At 46.0% G+C, this 13,427-nt stretch overlaps 1 protein-coding gene across 9 annotated transcripts in view; it reads right to left on the bottom strand.

The window, feature by feature from the left end:
- The window catches only part of LPP (LIM domain containing preferred translocation partner in lipoma), a 758,565-nt gene that overhangs the window by 699,413 nt on the left and 45,725 nt on the right, over nt 1-13,427 (bottom strand). For 3 of the 9 annotated variants that reach the window (XM_019958231.2, XM_070802215.1, XM_070802317.1), the window contains exon 1: nt 1,186-1,332. The exons of the other annotated variants lie outside the window; for them this stretch is intronic. The gene's annotated coding sequence lies outside the window, so the exon portion shown is untranslated. Of the gene's footprint in view, nt 1-1,185; nt 1,333-13,427 lie in introns of those variants that run through there. 9 annotated transcript variants of the gene reach the window in all.

The raw sequence follows: 13,427 nt of genomic DNA on the forward strand, positions 1-13,427 counted from the left end.
GTGTGTGTCTAAAATCTATTGAAAGTCAGCACTCACCTGTGGTGGGGAATTACACTCCAAAATTCTTACAGCTTTAAGAATACTGGTAGAGGCTAAAATGGAAAGCCCTGATCAGTTTCTTTCAAGGCCCGTGCAGAATTTCAGTGCCACAGAAGAAATAGAAATAAAGGCATTCGCTATTCAGTTCCTCCTCTTGGACAAGCTATCATCCTCTTTCAGGAAAAAGAGAATCAGGCAACAAAGCAGATCAGAAGGAAGCAGCTCACATTCAAACCATATTCACATGACTGAAAGCAGAGAAAGGTAAGTAGAAATCAAAGAAGGAAAAAAAAGTGAACTTTTTAAAACCAACTAAGACAGGGCTCTAAGTCTATGTAACATAATTAAAAGAGATCTGACCTGGGAGAACTTGGTTCCAGTTGTCAGTTTCTCACAAATGAAATCAGTAAGTGTGGGCACCTCTGGCATGTTGAGTTCTAATTTCCTTATCTGCAAAATGGGCATCTTCTCCGCCTCTGCCTAAGGGACAGCTTCAGTGCAGTGGAAGAAGAACTGAGAGTGAAAAGATGTGTATTCTAATCTCCCTAACCAGCCATGTACTTGGGAGGCAGGTGAGCCCCTGGGCCTCCCCTGCCCACCATCACCCTGTAAAATGAAACAGATCAATAAAATCGTGCCTAAGATGCCTTCCAGCTCTGACAGTCCATCACATTTACACAGTGTCCCGCACACCAGGCATCTGCTGCAGACTGGACGGCATGCCAGTGCTCTACAGCAACCTTTTGCGTACTCTTAAGTCCAACCATAGCTCTGCTTTTTCAAGATAAAATTAGCCCTCCCCAAAGGTTAACAAACATCCCCTCTGGCCTGTTGCTCTAGTCCCAACTGTCGGACAATGACAGCACTCCCAAATTATCCTTCTCCCCAGCTTAACCTAGGCCTCAGGTAGAAGGTACAGCTGTCTAATTTTTAATATATGAATAGAATTTCTCCTTAGTCGGAGTGCATCTCTAGATCCCACTGTGAGAAGTACTCCCCTGGGGAAGCACCCGTCCACTCCCCAAATGAAAGCAGCCACATTCCCAGCCGCGTCCCATCACCGCCCAAGCCAGCCAGCCCTCGGACTCTGAGCCCTGGGTCTGCGGGCACAGATGCCACTGGCTCTGGCAGTACTGATGTACTCACGCGCCGTCAGGCCCCACAGGCAGCCGGCCCTCCACTGGCACTCACTCTGTCTCACACACCCTGAGTCCCACTGCAAGGAGGTGGTCCCCAGGCCCGAGGGGAAGGGCTGAAACACTCTCTCCTTGGCTCCCAGAACAAGGGTCAAAGGAATGGAGGGGGAGGGGGAGGGGGGAGGGGGCGACTTTGTTTCTGGAAACAAGAATTCAAATCCTGCTTCTCCTAAACCCTGAGTCACCTCCTTCCCTTCCAATAGATCAGTGTGGTGGGTAAACATTTCCATATATGGAGAAGCAGCCTGGAGGATGTCAGAAAAATCACCCTTCTCGCCTCTGGCACTTGAAGAACATGCCCCACTAAAGACAGAATTCCTTACTGGGAGTGAATGATTAACCCCCAAAGAAGTAGTCTTAGCTGTTCCATAGGCTCTCCTATTACAGGAAAAAGGCTCTCCTGCCAGGACAGGGAAGTGGCTGGGTTGAAAGGCTTTAAGTTCATCTCAGGAATGGGGCCACCTAGAATACAAGTACATTTATCAAGTTAACTTATTAATTTGTGTGAAGGGCAGTTGTTCGGCAGGGGTCGGGGAGGTTTGCATCTGAAGAGATCATCAAAAACCCAGCTTGCAGCTCTTTTGATGGCAGGTGAGTCCCCAAACAACCCTTACACCCCAATTCCTAACTCCCTTGGGCTGCGAGTCTTCTTGGGAACTTAGTTTTGCATGAGTTCTTCATAGAAAAAAGACACCAGGCAAGAAGACACAGGAAAAAAACTAGACTTCCAGGAGAACACCGGGGGAGAGGGACATAAGGGTGACATGCCCAATTTAATTGGTAAGAGTAATTGGTTTGTAAGAGTAATTCCAATCCAAGGTCCTGAAAAGTATCTGATGACTAAATGGGGCCAGTGAAGTCAATTAGGGATGAATCTGATCTGAAATGACTCCAGACTGAATTAGGAGAAAAGAAAGAGAGATGAGATGCTGGGGAAATGGCACTATGGGGAAGTTGGTGTCTGCTCAGAGAAGGAATCCATGTCTTGGCTTCCCAGAGGTTCTACTCCTTAGCATGATCTTGCCCTACTGTTGGCTGTAAAGACTTTCTGTAAGTCAGATGAGCCATTGTTCAGAATTATCACCCACTTACTGGCTTTTGGGCCTTCAGTATGAGGCTGCTTGTACTCATATCCAGGCAACCATCAAGCAATAAACAGCACTGGCCAGGGAACGAGAGGACCCAAGCCTCACACCCAGATCAGTCACTCCTTCCCACTTTGCACAAATTCATTCTCCTGCACTATATATTCTCTCACCTACAAGCTGAATAGACATCCCCAAATTGTCCAACTATGTCAGATCTAAAAGCAGCTTCTACTAGCCTATCGAAATAATCCTGATGTTTATTTTGATTACTTGCTTTCTATTTTTGCAAGCATGCCCAAGTACCTGAAAAATGGCAAATATTTCTTATTTTTTGCATATTTAATGAATGAACACAAACATAAGTGATAAGTAAACGAGGTAAGGCAACAGGATCGGAAAACCTGCCACATGTCAGAACCAGAACTTAGCATAGAATTCTTGCCACTGCAATACTCCCAGGAGGGCCCAGAAGTAGGCCTGAAGAGGGTAAGGAGATGTCCCTCACTTGTAACTGAGACTAAACCAACCATTAGACTTGGTGGTTCTGCAGAAAGACTGTCATCTTTTCAGGAGCTCAGAGTTCCTGCCAATATCCCAACAGGAACATTTCAGCAGAGGAAAGAGATATCCCATGGAAAATATTTATAGCTGCCCAAGAATGGCCTGAGAACTCTGAAAACCAGGGAGCAAGGAGGCAGCCACCAGGATAGGAATGAAAATCAGAATGAAAGGTCTGTAACTACCCTCCATTCTTCCAGTAGCATTTGGAGATGGGTTTCCATATTCACAAAGCAACCCTTCATTCTTTAATGTAGATGTGTCTTTCTTCCTCTTGACCCCTGAGAACCACTGGCTCTGGGATCTTAGGTGAAGAAAAGACCATAAAGGCCACTGAGCCCAGTGTCTCTCCTATTCATTGAGCCCTCTCAAGGCATCCCTAAGGTCTCCAGTGAGGTGGAGATCGGTATCTTCTGCAGCTATAAATTCCATCTTTCCAGCAGAAAGTTCTTCTTTATATGGAAATAAACATGGTTCCCAGGACTTCAAACTCTGGCTCCTTATTCTGCCTCTTAGAACCATACAAACAACCTGTGTCTCTGTCTGTCTCATAGGCTTGGAATTTTTGTAATTGAATATGGACTTAGAAATAAAGTTATCCAAGATCTCACTCTTCAATCCCCTGGGCTGCCTCCTGACCATATCACACCACTAACTCCTAAAGTATTTGTTGCCAACTTGAGAGCCATCTTTTCTGGGTTTTTCCAATAAGTGTTAATGCGAAGCAGCCCATTCTGCACGAGAAAAGAGAGAAAACAGACTTTGAGGTCAGTTCCTCATCCACCTCAACGCCATCAGCCACACCACATTTCCACCCTTTGTGGACGAAGCTCAGGAATGCAGATCCTGTCCCCAGCTCCCCGCTCCTGCTCTCCAGTCTGGCCGACCTAAAACTGTCTCCAGGATACAGGACTGTTCCAAGGAACACTGAGAGCAAGCTCTGTAAGAAAAGAGGACCTTGCCAACACCAGCGCTCTCAGGATAACAAAGCGGCCTGCAGGCAGGGCACCAGGGCCAATGTGCTGATCACAGGGCTGGGAGCTCGTGATCCCTGACAACCGCCAACACCATTTTAGACCTCAGTGTCCTTACACAATAGGGGGAAAAATGCTCTTTTCTGCCACTGTTCTGACGTGGCACTCTTTGAATTCAAGGTACTTGTGATAATGATGCCTCACATTATCACATGCTTTACTGTTTAGTAAGTGCTTTTCCAGACAGTCTCATTTCATCATTACTGACAACTATCCCTGGAGGGTTATACCCATTGTAGTGATACGAAAAGTGAGGCTAAGTAAGATGTAAGTATACTCCAAAGATCACACCAACAGCAAGTAGTGAAAAGGATGTTGATTTGAATCGGACTATTTATAATTACTGTTCTAAATTCTTCTACATACAAAATGTACGACTTCTGGCCAACTGCTTAACTTTTCTAAACCTCAGTTTACAGGCTGAAAATTAGAGATGAAAATAGCCCCTCTGTCTACCACTCAGGGCAGTAATAAGAATCAAATGAGATAATGTGAGCAAAACCCTCTGGAAAATGCGTACACGTTACCAAAGTGTAGAGGATTATTGTGATTACTTGTCAATGACTGTGCATTCCACTATAAACACAAAAAAGCACTGAGGTCATTCTCAAGACAAAGACACAGCAAGGCTCTGGGAATTGAAGGGAAATGATTCGATGTCCTTTCAGGGTTCTGTCTATACACTACTCACTCATGCAGTTGAAACTCAGCAGCAACTGTCAGATTTTCAACCGCCACATCACAAACATCTACAGGACAACTCAAGACCAACTCGCCCCTTTTGGCTACAAGCAAATGATAGAGATGGGCACTAGGAAGACCCCAAGCCCCATTCAGAGCCTCAGTTCCGAAAACGTGACCTGTGATGTTTTCCTTGGAGAAGTTGTTACAAACACAGGCTCCAGTCTCTCCTCAACGAGACCATGGGGAAATAAACGTATGGTACGGAGCTATTTACCAGACAGCACTAAGGAAGCTCCCAAGCATGAATTAATCAAGAGTACAGGATATTTCAAGTTGCAGATTCCAAAAGAAATCTCCAGCCCATTAAACCTCTGGCCCAGTTCACAGAGGCTCAGCCTGGTATGCTGGCAGCCCAGGCTGCAGAGAAGCCCATTTCCATTCCAGAGGTCCCGCTGCAGGTAACCGGGGCCAGAGGGCATGCAAGAGGCTCTGAGAGGACAGGTGGGGTCTGGCTACCTTCAGGCCTTCCCCAAAGTCATCAGGATTCTATTCCATTCCTGCAAAGATCCAAGTCATGCACATCATTTATGGAGGGCCCAGATCATCCCCAGAAATCCATTCCCAAGGCTGATGCACACACAGCTCAATAATTGTTTTCTGGATTTGCATTTTATCATCTGCTTCTTTGTGATTAATGTTGGAGGAAGGCACTCGGTTAATTTGTTGCATAGATGTGTGACTCCTACCCTGAGCATGTGCCTGCATCTTCAGGGATGCTACAAAAAGGGACTCTGAGATGCAGACAAGTTCAAGGAGCTCACAAGCATGGAAGAGAAAGGCTAACCATAATACAGGACAAGAGACTTAAGAACGGTCCCCCTCGATGGGAGAGACAGATATCTGGGCCAGCTACTAAAAGCGGGTAGGACAGGAAAAGGGGGAGGCCAGAGATGTACCTCCTTGATAAGCAGCTCTACATTTTTACCAGTGAGACAGGCAATACCTGGTATAGCAGGGAAGAAAGAGATCAAATTAGAAAACCTCGAAGATAATCTATTTAGGATCTCTGTTCTCAGAAGCAAGGTATTTAAATTTTCCTAAGCCTCAGTCTTCTCATCTATAAAATAGGAAAGAATATTTTTACCCACCTAATAAGGTTTTTATGAGAATTAACACCTAAGTGGCTTAGCAGAGTACAACAATAAATACTATGTTATGATCACTACATCTATAAATATATGTGTGTCCACAGATTTAAAAAAAACAAGTAGCACTGCATCCAGGGCAAAAAAGATGTTCAACAAGTGGCAGAAGTCCATCTCTTTCCTTCCTTGCTCTCATGAACATCTCCACCTACACAAACAATATGATGACAACAAAGGGCTAAAGGGAGGAACATATTTCCTGTCCCGAATTCCCTACACCTCATCTTTGAAAATATTACATCTTGTCTCTGGGAACTTTGAAACCCATGGCCATCTCAGGCCTCCAAGGATGTCAACCAAGATATTCAGGTTGGAAAAGGTGAGTTTGGGAAACCACTGACCCAGATCACTGGCATAGGACAAAGCATCAGACTTGGCATCCTAGCACCTGGCTTCCACACCGACCAGCTGGGTGACCTGAGAAATCCCATCTACTCTCTGAACCTCAAGTTCCTTATTTGTAAAGTAAGGATGAGAACAATCCCACCTTCTACCTCCTCATGATGCTATATAGAACCAGGGAGTTAATGCGTGTGAAAACTCTTGACAGGTTCACAGCTCTAAATTTATACAACTATTATCATTTTTATTATAACCTAAAATAAAAAGCTGAGCCACTGAAAAAAATAACTTAGAATGCCCCCCAAACTTGAGAATCATCCCACCTTGAGGTCCCTGCTCCAACTACAAAATTCCCTATCTCTCTCCTGAGTTTTGCCCCAGGTTCCCTGAACATTCTGAAGGTGCTGCCAAGTAAACCCCCAATTTCATCATGACTTTCCCAGGTGACCCCTCACCAGTGCTCTGAACTGCACAAAAAATAATGTCCAGTTTCCCTCAGGACAGCACTCAGGGCCTCCTGCATGGGGCCCCAACCCATCTTTCCAATCACATCTCCCATGATATTGTCATTGAGGATACCACGCAAGAGTATGCTCCCAGTTCCTCCCAACTCTAAGATTTAGCCATGCTTCCCTCTAGACCTGTGCCTGCAAATCTAAGTGCAAGCTCTCTTGACTGTAACATGGGGAAAAGGAGCCCCGGGAGTGTTCTGTGATCCGGGTGTAGGCAGCAGTGTCTTCACTGCCCCATCCTTTCTCTTAAAGATGGTCCCACCAATTACAGGTCCATAACATCCACATTACAGAAATATTTCTGTATTTCTTCACAGTCAACAAAGCTTTTCACATGCTGCACCTTTTTAAACACTTAATGTAAGATATGACCATGACACCCATTTTATTAACCAGGAACCTGAGAGTCCAGAATATAGTCAATAGCTAAGCTGATAACCAAGCACAGGTTAGCACCAGAGTCCAGACACACTACACTCTCCCGCAGGAGATGAATGCAATTGAAACCCTGCTATAAAAAAGTGCCGACCTCCCAGCCAGCTCACTGCATGGCCCTGGGAACATGGCTTTCCTTCTTGGAGCCACAAAATGAGGGCTCTGAGGTCATCCCACATATCTGCACACCCCTTTCTCTTTCCCTTTCATCAGATTTCAGAAATGCAGCCTTAGAGGGGAATTAACAAGGGTAACCTCTTATGTCTTTGGTCAGTTCCATCCCAAGCTTTCCCTCCCAAACTCCCACGCCCATCCCACAAGAAGGAACAGGGACTGACCCCAGTGTCAATAAGCCACCAGGACTCTACAGGACGGCTCAGGGAGCGCCGTGTGGTAGCATCACCACACAGACAGCAGGCTGCTCCCGAAAACAACTGCAGTCATGGTCACAGTGTGTGAACCTTGTCAGCAGATTGCTGGCTTGATTGGCGATTTTTAATAAGCTCAAGATGCACAAGCATTAATGCGGACTGCGCAGTATGCATCTTACATGGCCTGTAGGCTTCACGAGGGAGGGCAATGGAAGAATCCCTCTCCTTCAAGATTCTGAAGACTCTAGCTTCTCTCTTTAGCATGGGCAACTACAACTGCTGCCTGACCACAGCACTCGCGTCTGGATCCACATCCAGACTTCTGGGTACCATGCCGCCATCGCTGTGTGTTTTCCTAAAGCTCAAATGCTGACTGCCAGGCTCTCCTAGGACCACAGGAACCTAGATCTGGCAAAACTCAAGGGGCAACCGGTCCAACTCCTGTGCACAACTTGTACGGTACATTTGTTCATTCAAAAGCATCACTGCTGCTGCTGCTGCTGCTAAGTCGCTTCAGTCGTGTCCGACTCTGTGCGACCCCATAGACGGCAGCCCACCAGGCTCCCCCGTCCCTGGGATTCTCCGGTATCTCTTTAATCCACAGCAATAAGATGAAGCTAGGTTTCTGCTCTTGAGAACCCTGCACCAATAGCTTCGATGGTTTCTAAATGGCCACAGAATAAGTCCAAGTGCCTTATCTAATACCTCAAGCTTCTCAATAACTCAGATTCAATCTTCTCTTTCCACCACAAACTCCCTCCCAATGCCACTCAGCACATATTCTTTGCCTTATTCGGACTGAATTCTTAGCTTCTGTTGCCTATGCTTCACCTGCTACCCTTTTCCAAGCCAATATCAAATAAAGATAACCTACACATCCTTCAAAGCCTACTGGTAGTTCTCAGCTGGAACAAGATCAATCTTTAAAGAAAGGCCGTCATTTCCAGTGTCTCATGGGTTACCGAATATCTCTGGGTCTGATCACTAAAGGACAATGGTGGTCTGGCCTCCAGCACTGACATGACAGAAAACACTGCACCATGTCCACAAAGCCCCTAACGTGATGCACCGCCCCCGTCAGCCTGCATGAAACCGCCCTTGCTTCTCAGTCCAGCCAGAAGTCTCTCTCCTCTGGCTGCTCAGCCTGCTATCTAGGACATGGATCGTGGCCTTCCTTGTACTGTTCTCACTATGCACTTGACAAATTCTCTTTCCAGGGAGGGCTCCCAATGGGAGAATCTGTGACTTATCTCTGCCCACAGTGCCAAATCTAGCACAGCACCAGGCTCACAGTAAGTGTTTAATAAACATTTATGCACAAATTATGTAAACAAGACAACTGTCCAGGGCATTACTCTCAGGAGGAGATTAAAATGAGCTGGAAAATTACAAATCAACCACTGCTGTCAATACTAAGGAGAATTCATTTCAGACACTGGACAAATGACCTGTTTTGAGGGATATTAAGTATATCAGGTATATTAATGCTATTCATTTTATTTAAATAAAATATTAAGTAGAACACTCTATCAGTTATAGTATTAGAATTAGTTGTACATATTAAATATTTGGGGATAATAACCTTGGGTATTTTGAAATGATAGTCAGTGGTTAATACACTTTCTCAATTGGCTCCAAGTTCCCTTACCCCCTCTGAAGGGCCTTCCTGTGCCACAGAAAAAGACAGCCAAAAACTACATTTCCCATACTCCCTTGAAACTAGTAGATCAGATTCCAGGAATAAGATGTACTTTTGTGAGACTTAGAAGGTGGAAGAGAGGCTAAAGTCTCCTACTGGTATTTCATCGGGCAAGCAACACCCTGGAATCATGAGTCAAAGTGTCATTCCACTTGATAATGGAGTACTGCCAATAAGCATGAGGATATTGAGAAAAGTAACAGCGGTCTCCGTAGGGGCTTCCTAATCCCATCTTCCTTCTCCCTGGATTGTGACTACGGAATAAATTCTTAAATTCCACTTCTTCTGGCTCCCACTGTTCCAACCGTTCCAACAATTCTGTTAGCATCTCTTTCTGTGAATTAATCCCTTTCCATTTAAAGTATGTGAAATGTCCTTCCTGCACTTAAGCCTGATACACACGAGAAGGGGGGAAAAAATAGATCAGTTAATTGACCATCCATTTATCTATTTCTGATCTTCTCGAGATCTATGTCTGTCTATACCTAATCCTTCTCTTTTGCCTCTGTGAAGGGAAAAAAACACCTCACTTCAGTGCAATGAGCTAAACAGACCAAAGGGAAATACGCAACAGGTGTCATTAACTAGCTTAGGATCAAGAGAAACTCTACTGATATAAAATGAAGTACATTTATGGCACAATTACTGACTCTTCCCTGAGAACTCTTTTGACTTGACCTCTTTGTTTTCCAGATCTGCTGCTGAATCCTTCTGTATCTCAAAGGCATACCGGCTACACACCTGGCCATCTGCTCTGGCAGCCCAAGAGAGGAGGCCTCCAGAAAGGTCCGTTCTGTCCTTGCTTCCTTATTTGTCAAATGTACGTGCATGCTCAGTCACTCAGTCGTGTCTGACCTTTGTGACCCCATGGACTGTAGCCTGCCAGGCTCCTCTGTCCATGGCAAGAAAACTGGAGTGGTTTGCCATTTCCTTCTCCAGGGGATCTTCCTGACCCAGGGATGGAACCCTTGCCTCCTGCATTGGCAGGCAGATTCGTTCACTGAACCACCTGGGTTCTCCAGGGATAGCAATAGACTAACCTTCCTCACGGTTTGTTTAGAGGATCGGTGGATCACTATGAACAAACGAGCTGCAAGAGTGACTGGCACACAATGACTGTTTACTAAGAATCACCCAGAGTGTGACCTAGGGGCAATCTTAGGGCCAGGTCTAAGCCCTGTTTTACAAATGGGGAGACTGAGACTCAGATTCTGTAACTCTCCCAAGGTCAGGCGGCTAATAAGCGAGGGGTGGGGGCAGAATCCAAACCCTGCTGCGTGGCCTCCCAACAAATCCACAGCTCTGCACCTCAGCGTCCTGCTTCCTAATATGCATACCTAACAGACAAAGGTACTAAACGGGAAAAGGAAAGGCAGTCCAGACATAACGGGGCTGCACCTTGGGAGCTCTCTGGGTATCAGAGGATGATAAAGCCAATGTCATAAGCCCTGCCCTTCAGCACAGTCAGCTCCTGTGGGTAAAATTAGCTCAGCTCTGCTCCAGTGCTGCCTGGAGCCCCGAGGCAAAACTCACCCTAGGCACAGCACGACCTCACCTGACCCTCACTCCCAGGAAGGGTCCCTCAGGCACCTCATTAGGGCCTGGAATGACTCATTTTGCTGTTTCCAGCTCTGGCCGTTGAGGTCACCTCTCTGCTCTCCAGAAAGGCAGCTTCAAAGGAGAAGTAAAGATTAAACTTCAAGCAACCTTCCTGCATTCCTTTTTTCCTGGGCAGATCATGAGCAAAGATGGGGCGCCGGTTTGCCATGCTGGCCCTGTCCAGGGGGAAGGAGGTTCTGCTGAGTTCTAGAGTCTAGCTCAGGGCCAAAGACAGACACTGGGCCAGATGGACTCCCGAGACTACACTCCTTAGTTTACTCTGCTGCTGATGGTCCTGGTCGGGGGTCCGTCCATATTCCTATGTGCTGCAGAATGGAGCACAGTGATGATGACCACCAGGGCGTCTATCCTCTGCATCCTCCCAACCCAATGCCACCAGACTTGAAGGTGGAGCTCAAATGACACTTCGCCTGGGGCCTTCCCTGCCCCCATTCCTACCTACCTTGAATTGCCATCCAATTTCCACAATGCCTTATCTCTACCCTTTTTTACATCACTTGCACACTTATTTTGGACTTGAGGATACAGAAACGGAAAGGAAAATAACCTTTGCCCTCAAGGAAAGGCAACCAACTGCAATAAATCACAAAGATTGGGAAAGTGGGACTACTGGAGGTCAGAGGTACATTCCAAGCAGAGGTGATATCAGACCAAAGTCTTGAAAGGAACCTGTGAGCTATCCAGATAAGGTGGGAGAGGAGCGATATTTTGACAAGGAAACTGTGTTAAGTTGTGGAGGCTGCAGAGAATCCCCTGTATATTCCAGGAGCACAGGATCTCTGAGATGAGTAAGATAAGGATGAAAAGAGGCTGGGACCCAATTCCCAGTAGTCTTCTATCTTATGCAAGAGTTTTGGATTTTCACCCTCAACGAGAAAAAAATTTTAATCCTTTAAAGGATTTTAAAACAGAGATTTGGTATGAATGGATGTGTACGTTTTTCGAAAATCACTTTGGAAGAACAGAGAATGGAATGAAGGAGTGTGACAATAGAAAACAAAGGTTAGTTGAATATTACTGTAACTCTGCAGAAGAGAGATGCCGAGAGTCTGAACTGAAGCAGGGCAGCAAAAGTGGAGTGGGCAGGCAGGGTGTACTCATCTCCAGTAGGTAAATACAGGGTTTCCTTGATGGCACAGTGGTAAAGAACAAGCCTGCCAGCGCAGGAGACGCAGGTTCAATCCCTGGACCTGGAAGATTTCCTGGAAAAGGAAATGGCAACACACTCTAGTATTCTTGCCTGGGAAATCCCAGGGATGGAGGTGCCTGGCGGGCTACAGTTCGTGGGGTTACAAAAGAGTCAGACACGACTGAGTGACTAAACAACAAATGGTTGAGTATGAGGAGTTACCATGGTTGATGCAAGAAGGTCTGAGGATGAATAGAAACATAGCTGAAGGGGAGGAAGCATCCAGAATGAGTCCCAATTTCCAGGCTTGATTGACTAAGTAGACAGACATTGCTATCAATCAGCAAGGTAATAATGCTATCAATAAGAGACAAAGCTAACATTAAGATTTCCAATCAGAACATTCAAAAGGCTCTGACATATGTAAGTCTGGGATTCAGGAGGTCCAAACCCAATATAACCCCCTAAGGGTCATGAGCACACAAACATAGAAGGAAGCTGAAGACAAAGCTCTGCATGTGAGTGGGGACAAGGGCCAGCAAAGAAACCATGAGGACAGATGGAGATGCAGGGGAAGAATGAAGTAAGTCAAGGAGCAAGCATGGTCAAGAATGACCATACCACAGAAGCCAGACCAGAGCAGTGCTAACAAGAAATGAACTTAGCCCCATAGACCTGGACAAGAGCTGCTTAGGTCAGACTGAAATGGGCTAAGATGCCAAAAGAAGGAGAGACAGCTATGAAGACAGAGAAGCAAAGAAGAGGCATGGCATGTTATCAGAGAAGGGTAAGTGAGTGTATGCCTTACTTCTTCCACTAGGCAATAAGCTTGAGAACAGTGCTGCCCAGGAGATGTATAATGAAAGCCACAAGTGCAATTTCTTACTTTCCAGCAGCCACCTTTCTAAAAAGCCAAGAAGGAACAGGCAAAAATAATGTTAATAATATATTTTATTTAATCCAATATACCCATATTCATTTCATAAATAATGAACACAAGATTTATTAATAAGATGTGTGTGTGTGCTAAGTCACTTCAGTCATGTCCGACTCTGCAACCCCATGGACTGTTGCCCACCAAGCCCCTCTGTCCATGGGATTTTCCAGACAAGAATATTAGAGTGGGTTGCCATGTCCTCTTTCAGGGGATCCTCCCGACCCAGGGGTCAAACCTGCATCTCTTATGTCTCCTGCGCTGGCAGGCAGGTTTTTAAACACTAGTGCCACCTAAGAAGGCAATGGCACCCCACTCCAGTCCTCTTGCCTGGAAAATCCCATGGACGGAGGAGCCTGGTAGGCTGCAGTCCAGGGGGTCGCTAAGAGTCAGACACGACTGAGCAACTTCACTTACACTTTTCACTTTCATGCATTCGAGAAGGAAATGGCAACCCACTCCAGTGTTCTTGCCTGGAGAATCCCAGGGACAGGAGAGCCGGGTGGGCTGCCGTCTATGGGGTTGCACAGAGTCTGACACAACTGAAGCGACTTAGCAGCAGTAGCAGCAGCAGCAGCCGC

This window comes from Bos indicus, chromosome 1 (assembly GCF_029378745.1).
Source record: "Bos indicus isolate NIAB-ARS_2022 breed Sahiwal x Tharparkar chromosome 1, NIAB-ARS_B.indTharparkar_mat_pri_1.0, whole genome shotgun sequence".
NCBI classification, from domain to species: Eukaryota; Metazoa; Chordata; class Mammalia; order Artiodactyla; family Bovidae; genus Bos; species Bos indicus.